At 44.8% G+C, this 25,929-nt stretch overlaps 1 protein-coding gene across 3 annotated transcripts in view; it reads left to right on the top strand.

Moving 5' to 3' along the window:
* The first annotated feature begins 14,958 nt into the window (after positions 1–14,958).
* AKAP13 (A-kinase anchoring protein 13) overlaps positions 14,959–25,929 on the top strand; it is a 203,070-nt gene continuing 192,099 nt past the window's right edge. For all 3 annotated transcript variants that reach the window (XM_015639124.3, XM_015639123.3, XM_033516895.1), the window contains exon 1: positions 14,959–15,048. The gene's annotated coding sequence lies outside the window, so the exon portion shown is untranslated. The remainder of the gene's footprint in view (positions 15,049–25,929) is intronic.

Below are 25,929 nucleotides of genomic sequence, written 5' to 3'. Positions count from 1 at the left end.
ATCTCCAATTTTCAGCACAACACAGCATCGTGTTTTAACTCTTGGTTAGACCAGCAGTCTGTCATTCCCTCCCACTTGTGTTATTATAAAGGTGTCTTGGTGTGAGACAATTTTAGTAGGAAATGTCCTGAAATGAACATCTCCTCTAAATAGTGATCTAAACTACAATAGCATTTTTAAACACTCCTCTGACATGTTTTGGACCTGATGGTGTTGGGTGTGGGACCAAAGACAAACACAGTCACGTGCAGACACACACTCCCAGTGTAGGCACCCTTCACAGCCTCATGTTTCTTGCTGGCTGATGAACAAGGGACCAAATGATCTGAGGGAATGTAACTTAGCACCAAGACCCAGTGCAGCACAAAATCCCTCTTGGTGCCAAGGACTTGTGATTTATGCTTTTGTTTCTGGAACAACAGACAGAGGCATATTTTTTTTTTTTAAAAAAAGGAGCTTTGCTGGATTTTCCATCCCCTGCTGAGACACAAAGCCGAATGGCAGCCAGTACTCCCAGCAACACCCACAGCTAAGCACCAGTGCTGTTGCCAACTCCTGCAATCTTATCACAAGCACCACAACATTTGCTTTCCTTTCTTAAAGCCCCAACTCCTGGAGTCATGGGATTAAGCAGGCAACTCAGCTTTTGATTTTAATAGCAGCTTTTATCCCTCACTGTTAAGAAGAAAAGCTTTTGAGTGGGACAGGTTCAAACCTACAGATACAATAAATAAGAGTATCTGCTTAAAATCTGGTATTTTTAAAGCAAATTTTATTTGGAGAAAGAGTTTTGTACATTTTTGAGAGCAGAACTTGTCAACAGCTAAAGGAGTCCCTAAAAGAGCTAAAAAAAATTAGTCTCAGCTGAGAAGATGCTGCAGGGGGAAAGTAGACTTGGGTTTCATTTCTTTATCCTGTCAGAAAGATCAGCAAAGGAAGAACATGTGGATTCACTAGCTAAGGCAAAGCACATTTTGTGTAAAGAAGCCAGCATTGAATTTCAAAATTTAAAGGCTGAGACTCCCTAGAAAGGGAATTAAGCTCAATAGATAAGCCTGTTTTTGTCCCAAGGTGAGACTGGTGGATGGTATTGATATATCAGTGCTCCAGAAGAAGGAGGAGAGGGATCAGCATCTTCCATTTTGCAGCATTTGCTCCATGTGTTGGAGTCCTACAAAACTGTCAGAGGGACGGACAGATGTCCTCAGTGCTTACAGCCCCCAGACCCGCATGGGTGAGCTGCTCTGGATCTTCTGCTTCTATTGCAACCTATTTGGATCTGGAACTGCTTCAATTTTTTGTCCTACCAAATGCCAAAAGCAGCTTCAGTGCAAAGCAAGTAATTAAGAGCAATAATTATGCAGATGCCCTCAGAATGGGGCCATCCACCGTTTTGCTGCAATTTTCAATAATTTTAAGTTGAAAAAGCTTGCATGATCCTTGACCACATCTATATCTTTAAGGTACAAAATGGGATGCTTTAATAGACCATGGTGAAAATTGTTCCCATAAATGATGAGAGATGTTTAAATCAATAAAACGTTTGTTTAGATGCCCATATGAAGGAAAGATACAGTCTGTTGCTCTTCATATTGGATTGATCCCACTGTGTTAAATTACAGCTGGCTACAGCCCTTCATCATTTACTGCACAGCTTGACAAGCATGTAAAATATTCACACTGAGCGCAAAAATTTTGAGTGTCTGATCTCTGCATTGTCCTTGTCACTTCCTCCCAGCCAGGGCCAAATTAAAGGCTGCTTAATACAGGGGGAAGCTTTGCTGCAGCTCTCCCACAAGCCTTTAGCCACGTTACCCAATATCCTCCCGGCTGGCCTGCAGGAGCCAGCAGCTGGGGAGCAGATGCAGGCAGCCTTCCACACGTGATGCCACAGCCCTTGCATTTGGGCTTTATCAGCACCTCTGGGCTGTTGATCATAAATACATAAATGCAAGAGAAACCTGGTCTTAAAAGAGTAGTTGCTGGTCTGTGCTTCTGAGAGGGTGACAGCATTGACAGTGGATGGTGGGAGGAGCAGCCAAGTCACTAAAGGGGATCTGGGAGCTCTGGGTGCTGTTTCCACCCAACCTGGGTGATGCAGATGGCATTTGCCTGCCTGTACCTCTCCTCAAAACACAGCACAGTGTGGGGTGCTCCCTGGGAGGACCACAGAAAGAGGCCAGGAAGGTCAGTGATTGCAGCTTTTAAAGCCATCTGAAATTCAGTAGTCAAAGGACCTGTGAATCAGAGTTATAATTCTGAGTACAAATGGATCTTGAAATTGAAGATGTGTGTGTGTGAAAGCACCTGCCTGCATGTCCCATTGCCCTGTGAAAGCAGGCAGGCCTGTCACTCTGCCCACAGGCAGCTCCAGCAGAGACATGGTGTGACCAGCCAGGTCCGTGGGGAAGGCAGCTCCTGAATTCCCCATCCAGCAGTGGTGGAAGGACAGCCCTTGTACTCCACTCCACTTGAGCCTGGCTCCTACTAACAGTGGGCTGGGGAGCATTAAGGAAGAAGCAGGGCTGGCACCCTAATCCTGCCTTGAGGCACAGTGCTGATCCTGGCCTGACTGGTGAGGCTCAGAGGGGAGCTCAGGCTGGGCTCAGACACAGGAAAACTGTACAGCCACAGTACTGGTGTGCAGCCCCAAAAGGCAGCACATCACAGGTTCGACTCAGGAACTTGGACCAAGCTTCACAAAACCCCTTCTCAGTCCAATTTTGGGATCCCAATGAGTGCTACTGAGCATCCTGCAAACTTACTCTTCTCAGGGTCTTGCTTTTCCCTTGGGAAATAGGGATCTGTGCCCTGCAAGGCCTGGTCACTGCTGAGGCATCCCTATTAGAGTGGGGAGAGAAGCAGGAATAGGAATGTTCTGATGTCCTGACTGGAGCCGGCAGAGGCCACTGCTGTATGCTTAAAAATAACTGCAGGCTGAGGTTTCTGATGTGGGCTTCACTCCCAGGCATGCTCCTCACTCCAGAGTGTGTTTTTCTCTCTTCTCTGTGGTGTCATGTCTTGGCTCCAGGATCCCCAGGCATGTTGCAAAGCTCTGGGTCAGAGCCACACTTTCTGCTCTCTGCAAAGGGGTGATGTCAGTGTCTGCCTCTCTCCCTTCCTCGCCCCCAAACTCACCATCGTCACCAGACAGACTGTCAGAAACCACCAGGAAATGCAGGTCCCCAAGGAGCTACTGCACTCCAAACAAGGTATCTTTAAGGCACTGTGATATAAAAACTATTTATTTTTTTTTATGAGAAAGAAAGAAAAATGAAATCTGGAGCCTCTCAGATATGGTAACCTCAAAAACGTGGCCACCTTCCACCAGGACATGGTCTGCTCTCCTGTCTGAGTGCCCACAGAAGTTCCTGGCACCTGCCCTTCTAGCTGGGATGACATTGCTTTGGGCTGATCCTTGTCAAAGCTTTTAACCTTCTGTGTGTTTACTAAGGTGATATAAAAATGATTCAAATTGGGATGAACAATGAAATCCATAAAAGTATTGCTGCCTTTCTGCAGTTCCACAGCTCAGGTCTGTTTGTATATACCCAGGGATGATGGAGCAATATGTGAGGTGCCTTTGATGCTTGAAATGGCTTGGATCTGTGAAAAGAAAGCTGAGCCGTGCCTTTACTTTAGTGAAATGAACAGAGAGGTGAATATAAATGCCAGTAACTACTCTTAAAAAAGGCAGCAATGTGGAAAAATAAGTAGGGCACCATCAGTAATGTCAACAGTTCTTTCTAAAATAGCTTAATTTCTTTAAATAGCTTTCAATAAATTTTAGAATAGTTTAAAAAGTTGGGTTTTTTTATGAGACAGAGGGTCTTTTTCATTAGAGGATGAAAGAGGGTGTTAATTTTTCAGAAATCTGGCATTTTTTCAATGTGTGCCTTTCAGAGTTATGAAGACAAATCTGCTCCTTGTGCCTGTGTTTTATCATCTTGTTACTCCTAGTAGCAGGGGGAACAGTGTGCTCTCTCATAGTGTACTTGGGTGGAAATGTTGTGCCCCAGACTGTCTTGGTCATAATGAAATGAGGCTGAGCACATTCAGCTTGTTCCAGCTGATGTTACACCTCTTTTTGCTCTCCAAGTGGAAATGCAGTCATCACAGGGTGTGTATGTGTGGGGGAGATGCCTTCCCAACGGGCCCTTTGGGATCCAGACACGCAATTAGCAGTGTTTCCTAATGAAGGAGCTGTTAGATGTGTGTGTACGTTCAGCCCAGCCTGGACTACTCTCAGTTTTGCGACCGAACTTTTGGAACACATAGAGCCACAACCTAAATGAGGATAAGGTTTAGGACTTTCTGTCAGTTCTGTTCAGTAATTCTGGCCTTTTTGACTAGATATTCCAACATTTCTGAATGCAAGTATTAATTAAGTACCTTTAATATAGATGGGTCACTGTTCATTTCTCATCTATGACTCTGCATAGTCTCATTCCCAGTTTGACAACTGAAAGTGTGACTTCACAACCTGCTGCCAAGGTGCTGCCAGGCACAGAAGCTAGCCATCCTCAATTATCACTTTCCCTTCCATCCCTAAATAGAAAGGACATGTGTGGCAGCACAAGCATTATCTGCTCAATTATTTCATGTAAGCAGCTCATTTCTGGAAGAGATCTCTAGGTCACTTATCCCCAGAATGCTGTGTTGCAGCTAAGTCCAAATTTTCAGTCCCCTGCCACAGGAAATTAGGTCCAGAGAGAGCTATCAACACTTTTCTCCTTGTGAATTTTTGTATATTTGCAGTCACTGCTTTTCCAGTTTGAATCAAAGAGCGGTGTGGGTGTATTGGGTGAAGAATTAATGTTACTCACTGATGCTACACCATCAGTTCTGGGCCTGAATCTCTCAGACAATTGTAAAATGCTGCTTCTAACCCAATAAAACTGAACTGGGTCTGGCTGTTGCTTCTGTTGCATCAAAGCACCAGAGGTGATAATCCTTCTGCCTCTGCACACCCAACCAGAGTAGGGCCAACCATTTATTGTGAGGACACTTCTGACCTGCACTGCTAAAAGCATGGCACAAATGTGGGGTGGAATCTTGGTTTAGAGGATCTTCTAGAGCAAGTGTCAAAGAGACACAATGGCTGGTTGGACAGGAGACCCAGATTCAAGAAGCAATAGATGGGACAAGTGCAGAAGATACTGGGATCTTTATGACAGCAGGAGGGGTTAAAAGCAACAGCAGGAAGATCTGCTCTAAAAGCTTTAGGAATTAGTGCTTCAGGAGGCAGCAAACCCCCTGGGGAATAATAGCACATCATGATATCCTATTTTTTTAATTCCTTGTACTTGTTTCAACCATTGAGTTAAGCAGCTGATGCAGAGTTAGAGTGGAAATTGCCCAGGGAAGGCATGTGGTGTGCACGTGTTTGGAGGTAATGGCTTTATCATGACTGGCCCTGGGGGGCTGAGAGCCAAACAAGAACCCAGTAATGGCTACAAAGGAAATAAAGTGCTACTCTCCATCTAGTGAGCGTGGGTCACACACAGATAGCTGTCAAAGAAAAGGGTTTCAGGCAGGAGAGTCAGGCACAGCTCTGCAAGGTGTTAGATGGCAGAAATCTCCAAGGGGAAAAGAGGATGGAATCTTTGTTGCTTGAGATAGTTCAAGTTCAACTGATAAAACAATAAAAATAGATGCTAGGGAACTAACTGAAGTAGCAGAAGTAGTGTGAGGGTGTGGGGAATCTTGATATGTGATCTAATGGATGTCAACTTCTGTGATCCTACAAAGCCATAGTAATGAGACACATCGTGTGCCTCTCCCTGTCAAACACAACCAGCTCCTCTTCTCACTCAGCCTTTCAGCACACTCTCCATCTGCCATATTGCACAAACCATACATACAATAAACCACTGAAAACAGCCAACAGCCTTTGTAGATAAGGGAAGGTGACTGTCTACATCTTCATTTTCACTTTTATAATAACCATCCTAGTGCTCTGTTCCAATGCACAGCAAAAAGTCATGCCAAAAAAAACCGATTCTCCATAGTCCATTAAGTTTCTGCCTCTCATTCCCTCTTCTAGACTTGTGATAAATTGTATCAGGGTGAGTAGTTGGATGTTTGATGGTAGGAAAGCCCTCAGGGGCCTGCAGGGCACTGAGTTTCCAGGTTCTTGCTGCCAATGCTAGAAGAGATGGGTGTTGAAAGCAGCGTGCTCAGGTCTGAGGAACAGGGAACACCACAGGTTATTCTCCAGACTGGCACTGACTGCTCTCTGTAGCTGAGAGGATGCAATGGCTATAGATGAGAAGAGGGGATCACCTCAATTCATCTGAAAGCAAGGGGGGGATGGTAAAAATTGGCATCCTGTGAAGATGTAGATATCAGCAAAGGCCCTGATATTTTGAAGCGATTGCTTTTCCATCATTGGCTGTCACATCTTGCACAATTAAATTGTGTGTGAGAATAAACATATTTAAACAAACATTTGCAGAAGTAGTTATCAGATGGCATATACAGTCAAAATTAATGAGCAGGCAAATTCTGCCCATGAATTCTTAGCTTTAAAATTGTTTTAAAACTACAGATTTTTTCCAAATAGCCTCATATATGCACAGCAAGATGTCTTCATACACAGCTGTAAACTTCTGACCCCAGGCTATTTTCTTCGCCCAGTGATTTCAGCATAAGCTGCAATATTTGCTTTATTCCTCTGCCCACTACAACAGCTGAAAGAGTAAGTCAGTTCCTTTTTTTTTATTTTAGAGATGATCACAAAAAAGGAACCGAATGTGATTACAGGAGTAACCTGATGGGGCCTTACATTGGCACAGAGGGATGAGCCTCCTGTTTCATTTTCAGAATGAGACACTTTGTGTGGCAGGAGTGTCTGTGGTTTTAGTAATTACACAGTTGTAAAGGAATTGCAAATAGTCTTCTTGATATTTGGATTAGTGGGTAAATCGGATTAATGATAGAGGGAGAGATCTGTTTATCTATGGTCATATAGGCTTTCAACAATTCTTCATGAGCCAATCAAATAAACTGTTCCAAATTTTTAAAAAGTGCAGTTTCACTATCCTCAATGAGAAACAGCCATGTTAACATCATTCCAAGACAATTAATACTTTGCAGGACAAAGTTTGCTATGGGCACCTTTATTCCCAACTTGGTGCAATAAATAGGGACTATTTTCAGGGATGAATAACTTGATTCTCTGCCCATGTAACACTAATCCCTCAGATGCAGTTTGGAGTTGAATACATACATGCACCAATGCTTTGGCTTGTGACAAACATAAGAGAATGGATGCCAACATTTGAAAAGTTAGTGCAAAAGAGAGAGTCAAAATCAAAGCAAAGGATTTTGAAGGACATAGTTATGGACGAGAACCAAATCTCATGTCTATGTGTGTAGCATCAAAGGGGTTTTTTTAATATATTTGAGACCTTAATTATGTGAGGCATTTAAGCTCCTGTTTTGCTAAGTGATCTTGCTTGATGAGGTGCCTCTCAACTTTCTGATCTGTTACTGTAAGCACACAAGTGACTTTCTGCTAACCCAGGCAGGCAGTGTGAGGAGGGAGAAGTTAATAAAAAGGGAAACACAGCTTTTGCTGAAGTTCTCAGATATCACAGCCATTTAACCAGTCACAAATGAATTCTCTGGGTTGGCAGGTTTCTCAAGACAGCCAGAGCCACAGCCCCTGCCCACCTTGCTACCCAGGGCGGGTATGCCATAGTACACTGCATCAGTTTCACTAAGAACAAACTCAGATATGTCTGAGGATGGGTTAACTGCTCTGTGTTGACAAAAAAACTATAAAATAGTTGTGAAGACAAAGACCTCATTAGCTGAAGCTGTCTGCTGACTGTAATGACATCCTGGACACCTGTCAATGAAGAGCTGCAGGGACGGAGGAGGCTGTTTGATCCTAATCTCTTTCTTGCCAATCTGGATCACTTCTGTCTCTGTTTGATCTATCAGAGGTTTAAATGACCAGTGCAGTGGCCTGTTCTGCAGCCTGCAAGGCTGGAGTTAAGTCTGCAGAAATACCCAGCTGACCTTGGAATGAGCTTTGCTTGGATTTGCTTACAGGTGGTGATCAAAAATACCGTATGACGGCTGCTTAGTGTGAAAGAGATCCCTTCCACACAAAAGCGTGTCAGTGTTGCAAAACACAGCTTGCTCAGCCTGGGATGCCAGAGATGCCGTACCTCATTCTTGACATGGGCTTCTTAGCCCAGGCTCCTGAGAAATAACTGAGAGGCAGTCTAGCATTACAGAGTGAGGGGAGACCCTGACAGGCCAGAATGCCAACCCTGCATTGTGAGAATGTCCATCTCACAGCATGTCCCACAGGCTTGCTGCTGCAAATAGCCAGCCAAGCCCATGCTGTCTCAGCAGCCAGGGCCATTGCAACTGGAGGCAGAGAGGGGAATGGAGAAATGATGTGTTTATGGTGGTCCTCATGGTCTGGGAAATGTGGAGAGATGAGCATCTATGAGCCTGCTTTCTCCTTGAGAACCTCCTTTGGCACTAAGGACAACCACCCTACCAAAGCCATGTGCATATTCAGAATTAACTCTTCAGAACTTGCCATGATGAGCCATGTTCCATCACTGCACGCATGCACAGCCTCCAGTGAATGTCTAAATCTCTGTTGTCCTACCTGACATTAAGATTTGTGTCAGCATACCTTTGATTTCTTAGGACCCACACAGCATTTGTTTACAGCAAATGATAAAGCAGCTTCCTTTTCCCCTCTTGAGAACTGAGGCTATTTCAACCTACTGCTACAAGAGTTCTGCACTTGTTAGCAGGCCAACTGCTCGTGCTGCTGAACAGAGATGCTCAGTGGCCTTTTGTGCTTTTCTGTGACTTGGAAGTGTGTTAAGCTGTTAAGATGAGGAAAACCACGGTGCATTTTTGCTGACTCTGGTGTACATCAGCAGTTCTGGTGCAGAAGTACAAGGACCATCTGGTGGGTGCATGTCAGCTCACAGAGCTGGGCTGACTGGCAATGGGTACAGAACTTGTGTGTGAGAAAATGAGGCTTCATGAGACAAGCTGAATAACTTTCTGGCTTTCTAGCACTGGAAATCTCTATAAAAGGAGTCTATTTTGTTCTCAAGATATGAAGCCAACCACAACAGTCTGCTACAGGTACATGTTGTAACACACCAGTGTTGGCAAAACAATTGGTGGGCGGTTGATGATGGAAATTCAGAGCAGTTTTTAAAGCAATTCAAGTACAACCCATAGGTTTTGTTCATGTGCCTGAAGCGAATGGTCCATGATGGGAGTTTCCACCCTCACCTGGATCTCTGTGAAACATACACAATCCCTCTTTGCCTTCCTGAGGAAGGCAAACTCTCGGTCTTTATTTTTCATTTGGCAAATCTATGAAGATCAATAGGAAAACTTTGGGCAGGTATTTCATGCAAGAATATGAATGGGAGAAAGTGCTTATGTGTTTGGATATGCTGGAAATATTTACAATTACCCATGGACTCTCCTCTCTCACATTCTGTAGTTTGGGAGGTATCATCCAGTCCATATTCACCTGCAGAGAAAATCTGAATAGTACAGGTCAAGGATGGACACTCATGTCCTACACTGAGAAAAAGGTACTCTTGCACATCCACACTGTACACTCAATTTCAGACTGTTTCACCCTTCATAATATTTGCAAGACTCAAGTGAATATTGTCAAGTGAACTAGATGTTGACAATTTCTCTTACAGCCTCACACAAAAAGCAAATACACCCATCAGCTCTGGCATGGATTCAAGAGAAGCCAGGGGTGCCATATGTGTTCACATCCTGGCCACATGTGGAGATGGCAATAAATAATTGGTTGCAAATGCACGTGTTACTTTCTTGATTAATTGCTTTACTGTGGGATCTGCTGTATTGATTAATTTTAATCTACTTTGTATGCTATTTAGATCTGAAATTGAGTAGAGTGCAGTGGATGAGGAAACTAATTTTTCAGGAGTATACTGCATTTGATTAATTTTATAACCTGTGTTGATAAAAGCTTTTATCCTAGTCTGCTATCAACATAACTCTCTGTGTTTGTCATTTTTTACTCCTGGGGTCCCGTGTAATTCAGTTTCATAAACTGATTTGATGGATGTTTTTTGATACTTCAATAAAACCTTTTGGCACAGATTTGCCTATCCCTTGCTCTGCACGTACCTGGACAACGCTTGCTGAAGACAGAAATAGAATTGTATTACATTAAAAGGTGTATTGAAAAGAACAAGATGGCCTGAGCAGATGGTTGTAAACAGTGTGCTTTGACAAAGCATGAAGTATAAAGCCCAAGTGAAAGAGAAAACTGTCCCAGGAAGATTAAAGACAGTTTTTGCAGCCTGCAAGTCCCCTTTCATCCCTCCTCCTGCTCTATCTACCATCTATCCCACAGGGCTGAATGGAGGGCAAGCCTGCAGTTATATCTTGAGCCTTTTCTGGGACAAGGAAACACTGTCTGATCTTCAAAGGTCTGGCACAGGCAGTAGGAGGCTGTGTGAGTTACTTCTGTAGTTGCTATTAGCATAGAATCACAGAATAGTTTGGGTTGGAAGGGACCTTAAAGATCATATAGCTCCAACCCCCCTGCCACAGGCAGGGACATGTTCCACTAGACCAGTTGCTCAAAGGCCCCATCCAATTTGGATAATATTTATTAGACCAGGCAGGAGGGGATGAAATGTCACCTTTTTTGAAACACACTTGCACAGACCTTATCCCTGCAGGATGGCAAAGGTGATTGTGGAGGTCTTTCTGTTCTTTGCTTGCTTTTAGTTCTTGTTTCTGTGTTACAGTTCTAAGCCTGCCAGAGTTCAAGGAGTGTTTGGACAACATTCTCATGCTCGTTCAGGGATTCTTGGGGTGTCCTGCACAGGGCCAGGAATTGGACTCAATGATTCTGATAGGTCCATTCCAACTCAGCATGTTCTATGATTCAGTGAAGTTACAGATACAGATGTAGCAAGGCAGCAGATGCAGCTATCTCATGGACTTCACTGGAAGATTTCTTTGGTCTGGAAGATATGTAAAGATGATGTGAAATAAGATGATTTTTACCTGTCATAAATTCATGTGGGTGTGGTTCTGCTGGGGCTGTCAGCAGAGATGTTCCCTGACCTGTTTGCATGTCCTTTAAACAATAGTAACTAGAAAGTTTTGACCAGGAGAAAAACCAGTATTTATATCAGGGCTTCCAGTGATATATGTAAAGGGGAGTTTTGAGAGCTTGGTGTTAGCACAGCTTATCAGCACATGGAGGGGCCCTATGAGCTGCAGAGGAGGACCTGCTAGATGTGCCCCACAAATTGAGCAACTAAAACGATATCTGCATGAGCAACTGATAAGCACTGTCAGAACTGAGAAATCATCACAAAGAGCCGTGATGAGCAGCTGGGGTACATGGTGGGGGACACCTACCTTCAAGCCTGCACCGCTTTTTCTCCCACCAGAGCCCCACAAACTTTCCACAGAGGGGCAGAAGAACCCAGGGAACTTGCTTTTAATGAATTAAATTAATTTTTCGGGTCATTAAGTGTTTGTGTTTTGGATGTGTTTTACTGCAGTTCACCCATTTCACAGCATCTCCTGTGCCAAAGGTGAACTCCAATGTCTGAAGATTATGAGACACTAAAAAGTTTTACATTTTAACTGAGATATATACAGTACACAGGAATGGGTTAATTTCTCCAAAGGCTGCTTTCAGCCACAGTCCATTATTTTGCAGCAAAGATTGTACCTCTTACAAGACTTTAGAAATGACAATGGTAGAGTTAGAAGATGGAAAATTATATTAAAATGTCTTCAGGTGTAGCTTCTGTTATTCTCAGCTACCCGCTTCAAACAAGCAGGGACACAAAGAAAACACCACACACTGTTGTCACCCACACTAATGCTCAGTGTCTCAGTTTTGTAGCTGCTTGAATATGATGAAAACAAATCTTTAATAGCTGCTGCTTCCATCATTGCACTGCACACTGTTTTCTATTCAGTTGCAAGGACAGCTCATTTCCAGCAAACAGGAACAATGGGCTCATATTGCTAATTCATGCCACTACACACAAATGTTCAGATTATGTTGTGCAGAACCAAATTCCAGTCTCATTCATGAGTGCAACTCACACTTGAATCCAGTTCTGCAGCAAAGCTTGTAACAAATTAAAACCTGAAAGCAGCAGTGAAAGAACACCTGATATTTATTTTATTAAATAAAAATTTTTATTTTTATTTTTATTTTTATAAAGTTTGAAAAGCAGACCTGGACATATAGCAGAGGATGGAACCCAGGGGAACTAGTGTCAGAGATGATTTGAAGGCAAAGGATTTGTCAGGAGGTTGGCATCCACAGAGTACTGCACAAATTTCCCTTAATCTACTGCCTCCCTGTTTTGGTTTGTGGTGATATGTGGGTGTAGACAGGATATTTTGATATAAAGAATTTGGGGGTGGATAATTTGAAGACTAAGTGGAGTGCAGACTGATCTTGGGGATATGCAAGGTAAAAAGGTGTGTTTGCTGCTGAGAGCAGGAGCTGGGCATCTGAAGTGGCCAATACAGGCTTTTTGTGGCACATGCTCCATGGTCTCCAGTCCTGGGGCAGCAGGAGCCCACCCATAGGCCAGGGGGACCTGGGCTCAAATCTAAACTGAGACCCTGTCCAATCCCTTGGCAGTCTGAGGAGCTGCCTGCCCATCCCAGAGCACTGTCTAGCAGCTGATCTTCCTGATTTGGCGCTAAGCACTGTCTTTCCTCAGTATTATCCATGCTCATTTCCTTGCCACCCAGTCTGGAATATTATGACTATGCTAAATGCTCCTGGGCAGCCCTGATGACAGATGATCTTCATGCTCTTGTGCTGAAAAGACACTCCAAAACCATTTCCAAACTCTTTGCAAGAGCAGCATATATGAGCCCACATGGCATGGGCATGTACACAGCTGGTACAGGCTCAGAGAGCTCCCACTTTGGGACCTCGGACCCCAGCTATGTGACAGAGGGCACCTACAGCAAGCCCTAGGCGAGGCAGCAGAAGACAGAGATTGGTTTGCCAGGAGGGAGCTGACGAGCAAAGGAAATTCCATTGATGGACAACCAAGAGGGTAGAGCTAAAGATCTCGGTGTTGTTGTCATGGAAAATTTTAGGCAGGTGTTATCTGTTACCATGCTGCCTCGCTCATGATTGCTTCAGATGGGACGAGGCAGGTTGGGCTGGGCTGGGCTATGTCAGTCATTGCTTGGTTGGCACCTTGAAGGGACAGTTTCGTCAGGACGTGGCATTTCACTAGATGGTGCTCTTTGCTGAGCCATCGCCGTGTCTGACCCCTCTTCTTGGATCTGGGAACTTCAAAGTGATCTGCCTCATGAGCCCTTCTTATACAGATGGCAGTAAAGCAAAGGAAAATATTTTTCCAGAGTCCCTGCTCTCATGTGCCTTATTTTATTGGACCCATGTAAGAGAAAACTACTGCTTTTTGTCTGACTGTAAAGGGCATACAATGCTGGTACATTCCAGTCACCAAAATGACCAAAATGGCTAAGCATTGAAAACATTTTTTACTGTTTCAATGGCTTTAAACTGAATCAACAGGGCATATTTTGGCAGCCAATGCCAAGCTCACATGCAGGGTTTTCAGCAGATAATCTGCACTGTACGCAGTGCTGGCTTTTCTGTCCTACTTACAGAGAACATGATGTATGGGAATTACCTGCGGCCTTCACCCAGTGCTCTGATCAGCAGCAAGGTGTCTGGAAAGTATTGTTGAGTATTTTTGGGGTGGTTCCCATGAAGTGACGTATGTTAAGCTTAGCACTGATACTGCCTTTGTGGACATGATCATCCAGCCACTGCCAGGATTAGAGGGATGTGCATGTGTGCACTAGAAAAAGCCAAGTGGAAATGTTGGGCCACCACACGTACACATTTCCAAAGAGCTTCCAACAAAAACGCTAACTGAAGGCAAGTCACCACCACAAGAGATCAAGCATCTTCATTCTGCCGGGCCGGCTCCAGCACAGCCACACGGACCACAGACCACATGAGCTCATTTGCTAATGGTGGGTTGCCGTTTCCACTGCTTTCCGGGGCAAGGCGTGGGAATGGTACGGGAGATGTTCCTCCACCGAACCAACACACCTCACACAGCCATAGGAGAACTGGGGAAGAGGGTGAAGAAGCAGGACGAGGCCATGGGCTGGGCTGGTGGGACTCAAATGGAGCTGCTGGGCTTGTGACGGGTACAGATGTGCGCAGATTCAGTTCACAGCTGGACAGCTTCTGCTCTGGGGACTTGGATAGGCTTTATCTGCTGCAAGTTAAAAAACTTCAGCACCCATCAGAACAGGCCCTACAGCCAGCGCTCAACACGTGGGAAGGCAGGATCCTAAAATCCCAGAATGGTTTGGGTTGGAAGGGACCTTCAGCGCCATCCAATTCCAACCTCCCCACCATGGGCAAGGACACTTCCCACTACCGCAGGTTGTTCAGAGCCCCATCCAGCCTGGCTTTGAACTCCTCCAGGCATGAAGCAATCCCCAGGTCCCCCTTCGATAAAAACAAACCCGCAGCCTAAGCAGCAGCCTGGGCGCTTTCCCACCCGCACCACCATGTTACACACGCCGCCGCCTCTCCCCGGCAGCCGAGCAACCGGGAAGGGGCACAGGCGAGGGAGAAGCCTCCGGGGCTGGGAGCGGGGCTTTCCCCAGCGCTGCTCACGGCGCAGGGCAGGCACGGCCGGACCTCTGCCCCACCGAGTGCCCACCCGATCCCGGCGTGCCTGCCCGGCCCCACACGGCCCGGCCCGGGGCGGCCCCGGCGGGGCGGCGCATGCGGGCTGGCCGTGCCGTGCCGGCCGTGCCGGGCGGGCGGGCGCGGGGCGGGCGCGGCTCAGGTTGCGAGGCGGCAGCCCCCGGCCCGCCTCCCCTGCTTCCTGCCCACCTCCCCGGGCGGAGAGCACCGGCCCGGCCGCCTCCTCCGTCCCCTCCCCGTCCCCGTCCCTCTCCCTTCCCTCCCGGCCCCGCTGCCAGGGGCGAAGCCGCCCGCCGGGCCCCGCGGTGAGTTCACCCCGCCGGAGTTGGGCGAAGGGGTGGGGGAAAGTTTGGGGAGGCTGCCGGCGGGGGCGGAGGGGTGGGCACTCCCCGGGGATGGGGGTGTACGGGAGCCCCCCTTCCCTTCCCGGCCCTCGCACGCTTCCCCCGCCCTTCCTCCTCCTCCTCGTCCTCGGGGGGTTTTTCTCCGCGCAACTTCGCGTGGAGCCGCTCCGGGCGGCCCCTCTCCTCCGCGTGGCTTTATTCCTTTTCATTGTACGGCTCTTGGTAGTTTTTCATTTATTTGGAGTGTTTTCTCGCGCCGCTGCTCCCCGCCGCTATTGTCTGCGGGCCGGGGCCGGGCGCGGTCCCCCCGCAGCCGGGCGGGGGTGGCGGCGCCGCTGCCGGGGGACGCGCGGGGACGAGCCCCGCTGTGCCCGGGGGTGTGCCGGGGACACGCTCCCGCCTGGCCCCCAGCCTCCCTCCGCACTGGAACTGCTGATATCCCGGTGGGAACCCCGCTCCAGGCTCGCAGACACAACTTCGTGTCTCAGTTTATTGCACGGAAAGTCACCGCGGGTTGGTATCAAGAGCCCCCCGCAACACGCTGGTGTTGGTGTGTGTCACCTCTGGGTCTCAATGCCCTTTGGTGTCATTTAGAGGGTCACTGCCGTGGGGTCTATTTCACGCGTTCACTTTGTTGCTTGAGAATATATTTATTTTTGTTCCTTCTCAAGTGCAGACCCTTCTTCTGAAGCAAATGTAGGAGTTTCTGGATGAGGATTGCGAAACAGTAGTTTTTCTGAACCTGTAAACTGTTGGGGATTGTTAATCCACCTTCTGTGACTGTGTTGTCCCTGCAAGTCATATAGAGGAGTGGGGATTTGCAGAATCTGCTTTTGCTGACCTCTGGAATTGGTTCTGCTCCAGTGTCCTTACCCCATATTAGCTGGAGATTGGAAGTGGGAAAAAAGTGATTTATAAAAAGTACTTTTTTCTTTTTTAAGAGTGTGCAGTATCAATACTGCTGTGGGTGACCAGATAGGGAATTGATAAAAGGATTAGAAATCCTGCACTGCTGTAGGACAGTTGGTCGCCGTGGCTCTCTAGAATCTCCGTCAGCCGTAAAACTTTAGGTACTCATGGAGATATGCGATGCAGTAGAAATATGTAAAGCATGTAGCTTCAGAGCTGAGTTTAGACAGTTGGTCTGAGATCTATGGATGTCTTGTGTGCTGGGAGTTTTGGCTAATGTAATCTAATCGGTTTTAAAGGGCCAAGCTACATTAATTCTGTTTGTGGTGACTCTCTTTGAGTCCCTTGTTGGGTGTCTTTCTTGTACTTTGCACGCCCTTGCTGACCTATTCTGGAATTGTAAGGGTGAACCAAGTTCCATGTGGGTTCCTGAAGGTCAGAAACTAATGATTCATTTATTGTGGTGTTAGAGGTGTATTTTTATACATAGATACCTTAGAAGTGGGAGTAGATAGATGTTAACCTCATGACATCCCTGCCTGTGGATAAAAGTGCTGTCTGTACTAGAGGGACATTTGCTGCCCTTTGGGACATTGTGACAATGTCCCGTTCGCACACTTGAAATTGAGTTTGTTTGGGTTTTTTTGTTTTGGTTGGTTTCTTACAAGCCTGATAACAGGTTCAGGGTGTACAAGGCAAGCTGAGGATCATCTGGGCACGTGTTTTCCCTTGGCACGAGGTCAAATGTATACCTGTTGTCCACGTTCATGGGTTGAGCCTGTCCATCTCCCGTCTGTCCTTGCAGCACTGCCCAGTGCTGGGCAGACGGGCTAGCCTGGGGCTGTTGCTGGAAGGGCACGGATGTTGAGTTCTGCCAGGCAGACAGGTTTTGTTGGTAGCCTGAATGACGAGTCCCCCGCAGGTAGTGTGGATGAGCTGTGCTGACGGCGTTCCAGCCTGGATTTCCTGCCCGGCTCTGGCGGCCACGGATGGCCGGCATAGCCCGAGAGGTGAGGACACGACGTGTTGGAAGTAAGAGAGTCCAGCCAGGGACTGCAGCCAGAGAGAAAGGCAGGAGCTTGGTGTTCCTGATTTACAGCTTCGCTGCATCAAAGGAGGGAAACACATTGAAGAGCTCAAAGCTTCTCGTAGGAACAGAGTTCTGCCAGGTACTATCTGATGATGGATGTTTTTAAACACAGTCTGCGTAGCGCAGCTTTGAGACTCAGGCATATGCAGAACTCACTAATCTCTCAGCAGGATATACTTGTGAGTAAGCCGTGTTCTGGTCTAGGGTACACTCCTGTGCTAAGAGGAGGATTAAGTACTGTTAAAGGAATCTGGTTATTCTATCCAAAGCATGAATTAAGAACAGCAGTCAATAAATTATCCTAGAGGAAAAAAACACTGGTAGGTTTATTGTTAGTGTTCACATGCTCCTGTGTTGCAAAAGCAGTGGGGTTCTTTCATATAATTTTCTGCTGGAATAATAAGTTTTATTAAATAGCTACTTAGCAAAAAAATCGTTAGTAGAAGCTGCAGTGCCTGCTGTACCTATTTCTTTTCCACTGTTTCCAGGACACCAAGGTATCAGTTTTCTCTGCCTGCTATTTGGTGGTGATCCACTCGCCAATAAAACCAACCTTGAAGCAGCTTGGAAGCTTTTCTGCTTATTACTGTAGCTGGTTATCTCTGCAATCTACTTGAGTGCTATTAGATGCTATTTCTACAGGGGTTCCCCACACAGGCAATAAATAGCCTGAAGTCAGCTAAACCACACAGCTGATTTGTATGGAGGAACTATTTGGTTTTGGCTTTGCTCTACTGGTGGAAGGCACTGCTAAGAGGTCAAAAACTCCAGCAAAAGGCTGGGTAGTCCAGGAGGCTGTAAAGGCATGATATGGCCTCCCTGTGTGATTGTGGCCCCATGTTTTACCAGTCTCCTGGATAGGGAGTTGGTAGTTGGCGTGGTTTCCAGCTGGAGGATAATTCCTATTTGCAGGCACATGAGAGGCTGGATGTGGAAAGCTGGGGAGGAAAACACCTTGCAGCCTGCACCTTGTGCTTACTGGGTGGTGTTCAGTGCCAAGTGCTCATGTGCTTGCTTGCATTGATCACCTGTAAGACAGATAAAGGTAATGAGTGACGTTCTGAAGCAGCTGATAGTCTGGTGTAAATAGAGTCCCTTCTTTGCTGCCCTGGGGTTTGCCACAGGGGATATAATGCAGTTGGGAGCCTGGTTTAGGGCTGGCATGTACCACCTGGTCAGTCACGTCCAGGAAGCCCTGCACCTTTTCTAAAACAAAACTTGTTTTTAGGGTGTTGGATATAATGGGATTTTTATGAATAGCTTAGTCATGCTTCACTTTTTTTTTCCCCTCTTCTAAAACAGCTGTCAACAATCTCACTGTGGGGAGGGAATCGGCCACTCCTTGTACTTACTGAATAGTCAGACACTTCAGTCTGGCATTGCACTTCTCACTGGCTTTTGGAAACAAAGCTGTGGATATAAAAGTGGCATAATGGCTTCTTTTTTTTATTTATTTATCAAGCCTGCCTTTTTCCCTTTGCAAATGACCTTTATGCAGATCTAGAAGGCAAAGCCCATCACTGGGAGTTAGCTGGTTAGTTACTTCAGTTACTGATAAGAAAATATGATGGCAGTGCTCCAGGAAAAGCAGCTATGCAGGGAACTTGTTGCTGCAGTGAAGCTATACAGATCTTTTTCAGAAGGATACACCTCTTTATATTTATGGTGCTTTGTCAGGGCAACAGGGTGACTCCTCTTGTAATGTCTGCATGACAAATAAGCTGCGACGCCACAAATCCTGTAAAGAGTTTATTGTCCTTCTCCAAAGAGCTGGTGGAGACAAGCAGTAGGTAAAAGTTTCAGTATCATCCTAAACTTGAACTGCAGTTTTGTCATCTCATCTCTTTTGTGTGTTGGTGTAGCATAAGCAGCCTCTTCCAGTTCCCCAGCTGGGTCATACCAGGGTTTTGGATCTGTTCAGCAAACCAGACTGGGAAATGGATTCCAGTTAAGAATACATTATTGTTTCTCATGTATGCAATTCATAACTTGTATCTATTAAGAAAAAAAAGTTCATTCTGTACCTGCATCAGTTACCTGACTCATGTTCCCTTGTGTTATCACCAGCAGCTGCTGTGGCAGAGGATTGGATGCTTCCACCAGGAGAAGCCTAAACTCTTGGAAGTGCTTTTCCAGTTGCAAAGAAGGCATTTGACTGTGGTGCCCATCCCTGTTTTATAGCATGAGAAGATGACATGGGAGATAGATGTTTCTAAGATAAGTCAGTGAGTTAAAAGTCAAAGTTCAGTTTTTAAGTTCTGTAAGACAGCAGTTATTTCTGTCGAGAGTGAAGAGAAATCTTCTCTTTAAAGTAAGTTCTGCTATTTTAATAATGTTTTTTAAGATTTTCTTTATAACCGTTTTAAGTAGGCTGCTAGGTTGTTGAGGAACAGGAGAAAAAGTACAATCATAAATATTTTTAAGTAGTCAACAGTCCTTAAAAAGTATAAAGTGTGATACCTTGGAAAAAGTAAGCTTTAGTTCTGTTGCAGCTGTAATGTATCACATGTTGTGACATGGTCAGGCATTCTAACAAGACTATTTTATATATATTGAAAAGAAACCTAAGAATCTGATGCTAAAGAGTTTATTGTGTGGTTTGTAATATGGGTGAGAAAAAGGTTAATTCGTTGGCATAGCAATGAAGTTCTCACAGTCCAAATGCTTAAATATTTAATCTAGGATTGGAGAAAACATAAGGAAAAATTATCTCTGAAACTACTGTCAGTACCTTCTACAGCACTTGTGTTGAGGGCTTGAAATACAGTGTATTCCACTGTATTCCAAGCATGTTTTGGGTGTGAGGTTGGGTTTGGTACCTCTGGGCAAGGTCTGCTGCTGGTGTGGGCCTTAGAGACTCCCATGGTTGGTACAGGACCTTGATTCTGGCCTTGGTTGCAGAATCCAGAATTGTTGGTGCTTCTTCATAATTCTGTAGCACAGGTTCTCATGAGTAATTCTCTTGGACTACTTGGATTTTTCTTGAATCTCTTGCCCCTTGTAAAGACTATGAATTCACTTTTATATTCAAAATGATCCAATCTCTTTAGTAAAATTTTTCTTTTTTATTTATTTTTGTGATTCCATGAGTTGTTCATAATAAATAATTTGCCTGTTTAGCTGCTCTTGTCTTTCCAAAACTGGTCACAGTTTTTTGTTCAGTCAATGTGGCAACTGAACTGTCACAGTTCTCTTGTAGGCTTGATCCTTTCATGTGGTCACATTTTGATTTCCTTGAAAATCATGGGGTGGAGACTGATTGCTCACTGGATCCTGTAGAGCTGCTCTTCTGAGATAATATTTAAAATGTTTGAGCACAGGTAGTTGCAACGGATCCATTGTGTCCTTGTTTCAAGCACTTGTGAAGTTTTTCTAATAGACTATGCAAAATTTGCCACAGCATCCTGTGACTGCTTCTAGTCTCTTTTTGTATTTTTTTTGACTACTTTCAGGTGGCTGATCTAATTTTCCCGTTAGTCTTGTTGCTGAACTGTTTTTACCTTAATGTTACATTTGCAAAATACACAGTGAGAGGCCTCCCCAAATTGTTTTTTAATGTGAGATATTATTTACAGTGTGGCAGCACCGCTGAGATTAGCCTGATCCACTGTAAAAGGAAGCATTTAAGGATTTTCTTCTGTAGCAGCTCCTTCAGGTTTTATTTCTGATAGCAAGGGAAAAGAAAATAAGTGAGAAATTATTTATTTTAAAATGAGGCTGAATTTTGTGAGACTTTTCTCTATGAGCATGATTTAAGGTGGTCATCTTAAAGGTCACTGAATGATGATGATCAAAACTTTGTGTAGAGAGAAAGTGCCCGATGTGTCATGTTTGAGTCCTCTGTGCTTTTTATCACCCATGACTAATGCAAACTGGAGCAGCCAGTTATGTTAAAATCTGTGACATATTTGTATCTTCATCTAAACTGTATCTGAGGTTTCTGGCAAAGTTGTTTGGGAAAGTAAATCTTTTCCCCAGTGTGTCTCTGCCCTCTGTGGTGTAACTGTTCTGTAAGTCTGAGTGCTGCACTTAGTAAAACCATTACAAACAAAGATTCTGGCATGGAGCAGTTGTTCTTAACCAGACTGTCTTCAGACTCAAACTACTGACTCACCCATTCTTTTCCCTGGATTAACACACCTGGCATGTGTCACACATGGATGCTGGATGCCCCATCGTGTTCCTGCAGGTATCCCTGTTTCCAGTGTAGGGAAGACCAAAGTAGGAGTGTGAGTGTGCACAGTGACCTACTGTAGTTAAAAAGCTCCTGGTGGAAGTTGATGCTGAGGATGGTTTTGCCCAGAGGCTCCTTTTGCCATGTTCCTGATGTTGCTTTGCTTCTGCCGCTTTTTAGGGATGCAGAGTGGCTGCTTGTGTGAAGTCTCTCCCTTCAGGGTAACAGTACAAAAGGCTGTTTTGGGTCAGGCCATGGCTTATCTGGCCTTGTTTCTTGCCCCCTGGTGTTGGTTGTGGGCTCTTGGTGAGGTGTGAGGGCAAGAAAAGTCCACACTGGGCACAGTGGGGTTCAATAGCAGGATGTGCATGTGGCACATTTGGCTTCCCAGCATGTGTGGCTGTCAACAGCCTGCCAAATCTTGAAATTTGCTGTCAATAGGAAAAGAGGGGAAAAAAAGGGATTGGGGGGATGAGATTGCTGAAGGGAATGAGTCTTGATCACTTTACACACACTGTTTTCCCTCCTGAGTTTCCTCTGGGATGCTGAAGCCTTTGGTCCCATAATAGCAGTGGGACAATGAATGCTTGGATGGAGGAAGCAGGTGTTAAAGGAAGGGGGGGAAGTGGTTTATTTTGGGGGGAAGGGGAGGACAGGATGGCCATATTTGACTCTTATACAGACTAATTTCTTTTGGCTCGTGAGGTTGTGCACAGCACACTTCCTAATTGCTGAACCCACAAGTGAGATGGTAGCAAAACTGGACTTGCTTTTTTTTTGAATTAATATCACTTAGTGAGTCAGCCAAGGAGTGAGGTTTACGTGATGTACCTCTGGTGTTACGTGATGAATTCTGTTGTTTTGTTCCCTGTTACCATAAATCTTTCACTGCAGCAGCAAGGCTGCAGTGCTGATGGCACTGGACATCTTCAGGTCTGCACTTTGTACTTGGGAGTGCTGGTTTTTAATTGTTTAAGACCAAACTGAGCTGATTGAGTTTATGTGTGGCCTAGATTAAAACAGTTTCTGTAGTGTGATCTGAAGGTCTTTGAGTTGGTGCAGAGGGTGATTCTGAGATAAATTAAAACAGACTGCTTCATGTGCTGTGTAGCAGATGTGTTTGCATCCACAGCCCAAAGATTTCCCATCCTGGGAGTAATGACAACACTCCATTTCAGTGGAGTTTTTCAGCCTGTGCAGGAACCTCTCCTGAACATGGGAGTCAGTTTTTCCATCACTGAGTGTTTTGCAGCCACTCCACCCATTTTTATGATGAGTGATCATCATCTAAGAGCACAGTGGAACACAAGAGGTGGTGAGCAAACCTTTTGTTGCATTAAATGTAAATGTTTATAGTTTCTCTTCTCCTAGCAGCTGCAGAGAAAGTAGGTTGTCTCAGCTGGGTAGAGAAATAAAGTCTAAACCCTTTTTATGTATACTGCCATAAAAGAAGGCCTTGTGTAATAAACTTCATTTCACAAGGTCCAGGTGTCTCTATACACTTTTGTGTGATTCAGGGCGAAATATTGCTGCACGTGTTTGTTAACTGCAGGTTTTTCTCTATTGTAGTGCAGATGCCAACAGGAAAATATATGCTCATTTGTCCTCAGACCCATTGTAGGAGGATGCTGGGGTTTTTTCATGCCCACTGTGTGGCTGCAGTCAGAGTGCTGGTGGCTCCTGCTGAGTTGGGCACAGGAGTGTGAATCCATTTGTGTGGTGGGGGCTTGGGAGTCTCCAAAATTTGGAGCTGCTTTTCCAGCCTGGCCAGAGCTACTAATGAATTTTGGAAGAGTCTTTTGGTTATGTAGTCTGAAGAAGAGTGGAGCATGGAGACGAAGATTTGAGCACTTAACTAGCATAAAATACTTTTGACTAGCTTATAAAAGTGTTTTCTTGATTAAGTACCTTTCTTGTCCCTCTGTAAGATGCTGATGGGAGTGGGATGATGGGAGCAAGTTTCTTGAGAGCTGTCCCACAGTTAAAACAGGGCTTTGGTCCCTGTTTTCATGGGCAGTGTATTAAGCTAGAAAAAGAACTAGACCATTTCATGAAGAGCTTACAAGTTAAAACTGTGGATAATAAATATGTTTGCATGAGGATTAATTGTTTGTGAAGTGCATTGAAAGGGGGAGAGTTAAAGAAGTACTTAAGTGCTAGCTGGCTTCCTGTTGTAGATCTTGTAAATTTATTTTTCTCCCTCCTTGCAGTCAGTTTCAAGTTGTGTTTGGTACTCGTCTGAAGTTTACCTGTCAGTCCCACACATTTTTCTGTGTTCTTTGGGCAGTAGGATGGTAAAACGTTGTTTTCAGATGGCATTTCAGAAGATGAGGTGCTCTGCTGAATGTGATGTGCTTCCTTCTGCAGCTGGAATTGGCTCAGCTTAAAGTGCAGGTTTTAGTGCTTAGACCTCCCTGGTTTTTCCTTTATCAGATTAGCTAGGATTTTTGGCAGGACTTTGTGCTACTTTTTCTTAGCCAATCGACTTGCATGTGAGTGTTCAGTAACTTTCTTGCTTTATAATCTCAAGGTTCAGAAGTCATCGGGTTCTTTGAGACTAATAAGAGATCCTATCCCAGCAACAGCTTAGGGCAGGTGGAGAAAACACTTGAGTATGTGGAGAGCAAGTTTTGAAATCAGAATTCCAAACTACTTGGGGAAGATGGAGGACCTGAGGCAAGGAAAGTGCTTGAAAATGTATACCTCTTCCTGAAGCTACAAAACATGAGTGTCCTTTTTACCCTTCCTTTCCTGGATTATTTGCAGGACCCATTCCCTCTGTGATAGCAGTTAGTACTATGAGATGGCAGATAAATGGCAGTCACAGTTACTATACAATTGCATTATATAAAGAGATTAAACATTATGATAAAATGTATCAAGTGAGTATAAACTTACTAAGATTTTTAATATTTTGCTTAGAGGACTCCTAATTTTCCTACCTCTCTCTCCCCTTGGAACTAATTTGTAAAATCTTTGCCAATTTTTACTAAAAATCTAGTCTGATCAGTGCTACTGATATTAATTAAGAAAGAATAATACTGTTTGCATAAATGCCTGTGTGTATTTATGCCTTGGGCTTGTGATAGCTCAGTGCCAAGAGAAACTTAGGCCATTTTGGAGGAAATGTGCTCTAAATTTTGTTGAAGCTTTACTTTGGATAAATACATCACTTGGGTGTTTGCAGTGAAAGAAATAAATTGTTTTCTTTGCAGAGTTTTTTTTGATTCTTAGAGAAGTCTGAGCCACTGGATACCTTGAGGATGGAGACTAACATTTGATGGAAGTTGATTGTGGAGCAGGAGCTGTTGCAGTGTGGTTGTGTTAATGTGGCTGTGATGCTTGGAAGAGCAGCCTTTTAAATTCCCACACAAGAGATGTACAACTCTGTCTGCTTGAGACCTTGTTGCTTCTGGCTGGTTGAGGAAAAAAAGGAAAGCCCATGTTGGAGAGGAGAGAAAACTGCTGGGATGCTTCTAGATGAAAGCCTAGGAGCAGTGAGGAATTTGGGAGTGTGCCCGAGCTGGGGAATGCAGTGTCAAGCACTGGGAGTGTGCCTTCCAGCCAGGGAGAGTTGCAGGGTGGCGATGGCAGGGACCACCCTGCATGTAGGGAACTAATTGTCACCTCTGCTTCATGCTCAGCTTCCAGCTGTCCCTTGTTGGAGAGCAGCCCTTTGGGTGTGCACTGGGCACTCAGCAGCATCCTGTTTTTTGCCTTCTTTGTGACTTAAAACTTGAATTCACTGCTTAGTGCAGGATGCTGAACCTCTGGTACTTGAGGTGCCAGATTCTGGGTGTAGCTGCCTTGGTCAGGATCCTTGTCCTGCCAAGGAGTAGAGGCATGATCAGAACAGTCCTCTCTCTTTGCCCCTTGAAATTATCTGTGTTAACTGCCTGATGTCTGTTATTCAGAAAAGAAATCTTTCCTCATACATCCAACCCAGAAAAGTCCTTATATATCTAGCAGCCAGGAAATTGAATGAGTCCTGATCTATTCTTAATTTCTTGTGTTTCCTGTGGTTTTATTGTTTGTGTTACCAGCTCTAATATTTACATACTTTTGAATGAGCTTTTCTTTTTTAGGAAGATACTGCTTTGTTTGTATGCCTTGCAAAACAGGTTCTTCCATTTTTATTTTTTTTTTGAATAACCAAACAACTTACTTTCTCAAAGGAGTAGGAGGGGGAAAAAAAAAGGAAGATTATAGGAATCACCAAAGGGAGGTATCTAAGAATAGATTTTTTTTGGTTGATGATATGCTAAGACTCATTCCTAACTTGTATGTGTCCTTCCAAATATCCTTGGGCTCTTTTGAGAGCTTTGTAAAACTTGTTGCATATGAAATTAAGTGCTTATGGGTGCTTTATCTGAATAGCAGATGCTTTTGCAGTTAACATTTTAAATGCAAAGGTACTTCCATGAAAAATGCTTGTAAGAACAAAGCTGCAGTTCCCACTGAAACCCCAAAGACATGGGAAATACAAGTTGGTGGAGTCTGCTGTGTTAGTGTTCAAAAGTAGTGCTGGTGAGTGTTGTTCATCTATGTATCTCTGCAAACTGTAGTCCTTTTTTTTCCTGCAAAGTAAGGAAGATTTCAGTTACAGTCACAGTTATATATGAGGAATATAACTGATAGGACTGATAGAGCTGATATTTTTCAGGAGGTC

The sequence above is a fragment of the Parus major genome, chromosome 10 (assembly GCF_001522545.3).
Source record: "Parus major isolate Abel chromosome 10, Parus_major1.1, whole genome shotgun sequence".
Taxonomy (NCBI): Eukaryota; Metazoa; Chordata; class Aves; order Passeriformes; family Paridae; genus Parus; species Parus major.
Note: the sequence above shows the minus strand (reverse complement) of the source record. Positions and strands in the feature narration are given on the sequence as shown.